At 45.9% G+C, this 2500-nt stretch overlaps 1 protein-coding gene across 2 annotated transcripts in view; it reads right to left on the bottom strand.

The window, feature by feature from the left end:
- The window catches only part of LOC115550624 (genetic suppressor element 1), a 35733-nt gene that overhangs the window by 27381 nt on the left and 5852 nt on the right, over positions 1-2500 (bottom strand). The gene's annotated exons all lie outside the window — the stretch shown is intronic.

Below are 2500 nucleotides of genomic sequence, written 5' to 3'. Positions count from 1 at the left end.
TCTTTTCAATCCTGTCCATCCTTCATCTTTATTCCTCCCTTTCCGTCTCCCTCTCTCCCTCCCTCCCTCCCCCCTCCCTCCCTCCTCTTCTCACCCCATTATCTTCTCTCTCCCTCACCCTCTTCTGTCTCCCCTCTCTTTCCATCACTCTCATTCCCTCGCTACTCTCCCTCACCTCTCTCTCTCTCTGTCTCTCTCTCTCTCTCTCTCTCTCTCTCTCTCTCTCTCTCTCTCTCTCCCTCACTTCCTCCCCCCTTCTATACCTCCCTCACGCCTCTCTCTCTCTCTCTCTCTCTCTCTCTCTCTCTCTCTCTCTCTCCCTCACGCCTCTCTCTCTCTCTCTCTCTCTCTCTCTCTCTCTCTCTCTCTCTCTCTCTCTCTCTCTCTCTCTCTCTCTCTCTCTCTCTCTCTCTCTCTCTCTCTCTCTCTCTCTCTCTTCTCTCTCTCTCAAAGAAGTAATGCCAGCAGCACCACAGCCACGCTGTCTCACTCTTTGCTTCAATGAACAGACGTGTCATCTTCAAATGCAACACACATCCATTCACCCAGGAGAGAAACACACATTTAGATGAACATGCAAACACACACGTGCACCACCTCAACATTGATCTTTCCTCTAAATATAGGAGAAGCATGCATGTACATGTCTGTGTGTGTTAGTGTGTATTCACATTAATAAAGCAGTGTGTGTGTGTGTGTGTCTGAGCGTATCTGCTGCATGTGTTGTCTGTGGGTGAGTATGTCAGAGAAAGAACAAGAGAGAGAGAGTGTGTATGTGTGTGTGTGTGTGTGTGTTTGTGTGTGTCTGCCGAGACCAACACAGCCTGACATGATTTATGGTCTGACTGTGCACTGCTGGCGCACACACACACACACACACACACACACACACACACACACACACACAGACATACACACAGTTTTCTCGTAGGTGGTGCTTTAACCTTCTCCATCCTGGATAAACAAGACAGGCTCTCTGGCTGTGTGTGTGTGTGTGTGTGTGTGTGTGTGTGTGTGTGTGTGTGTGTGTGCGTGCGTGCGTGCGTGCGTGCGTGCGTGCGTGCGTGTCTGCGTGCCTGCGTGCGTGCCTGCGTGTGTGTGTGTGTGTAAGTGTGTAAATGGATAGATGTGTTGAGGTAAACTGTGTGTTCTCTCTTCTCGCTCACCTCATTTTATCAAGAGTACAGTCAACGAAGTATTGGCGTCTGTTTGGAGTGTGAACCCATGTAGTGTGGTGGTGTATCCTAGTGTATCGTATGTGTCTTTGTACGTGACTTGGGTGTGATTCCTAAGGTTGGTTGACTGTGTAAAAATGCTGCGCTGCACAAGGCTATTATAAACCCCAGCAGTAATAGGAGTCTCCGTGCCTCCCGAGACCTCCTCATTACCCTGTTCCTCTCTTATAAAGACCTCTATCCATCTCACAAACACACATAAATACATAAACACACAAATATATACACACACACACACAAATACATACACACACAAATATACACACACACACACACAAATACACACACACAAATATATACGCACACACACACACAAATACATACACACACAAATATATACACACACACACACACACACACACAAACACACATACACACATACATACACACATACATACACACAGATTCAGCACCCATACAGGCGAACATAATTAGATATACATACATGCATGTCAATTTAAGCACAAACACACTAAGTCCACACATCCAAGCACTGATTTACATGCAGACACCGGCACATGCAAATTCTCTCCCTCTCTCTCTCTCTCTCTCTCTCTCTCTCTCTCTCTCTCTCTCTCTCTCTCTCTCTCTCTCTCTCTCTCCCTCTCTCCTTCATATCCTGTGCTTCTACACTCTCTCATATCTCTTTGTTGCCCTCCTTCCTTCTCTATCTCCCTCTCTTATTTTCTCTCTTGCTCGTCCTCATTCTCCTTCCCTCTCTTCGTTTTCTACTCAGCCAGCTCTCTCTCTATGCTTAAGGGGAGAGAGAGAATAGATGGCTATAATTGATCAACAGTGAGAGCCAACCTAGCCCCTCCTTATTTGCTCTCTATCTAATTCTCTCTCTCTCCTGCTCACTCTCTCTCTTTCAGATATCCACAAATATCTGACACCACACACACACACACACACACACAAACAAACGCACACCTTCATAATCACTCACGTAGACAAACACTCCCCACGCACACCTTCTCAAACATGCTCAAACACACACATGCAAATATGCATGAACACACAGACACACAATCACACACACATTCACCCAACATAGTACAATGCTCATTTACAAAAGCATTGAGGCATAATATCGGTCTCCAACCAAGCCTTTATTATTTAAATGTATTCCTCCTTCCTCATACATACAGGAGAAGCCTAGTAAAATACCAAAAATAAAGTCTGCTAGTGAAGTCTGCTGGGTAATCTAGGGTTAGACAGCAGGTAGGGGATAGACAGTAAATACAGAGACAGGTCATTAAGGAACA

This window comes from Gadus morhua, chromosome 9, assembly GCF_902167405.1.
Source record: "Gadus morhua chromosome 9, gadMor3.0, whole genome shotgun sequence".
Classification (NCBI taxonomy): domain Eukaryota; kingdom Metazoa; phylum Chordata; class Actinopteri; order Gadiformes; family Gadidae; genus Gadus; species Gadus morhua.
Note: the sequence above shows the minus strand (reverse complement) of the source record. Positions and strands in the feature narration are given on the sequence as shown.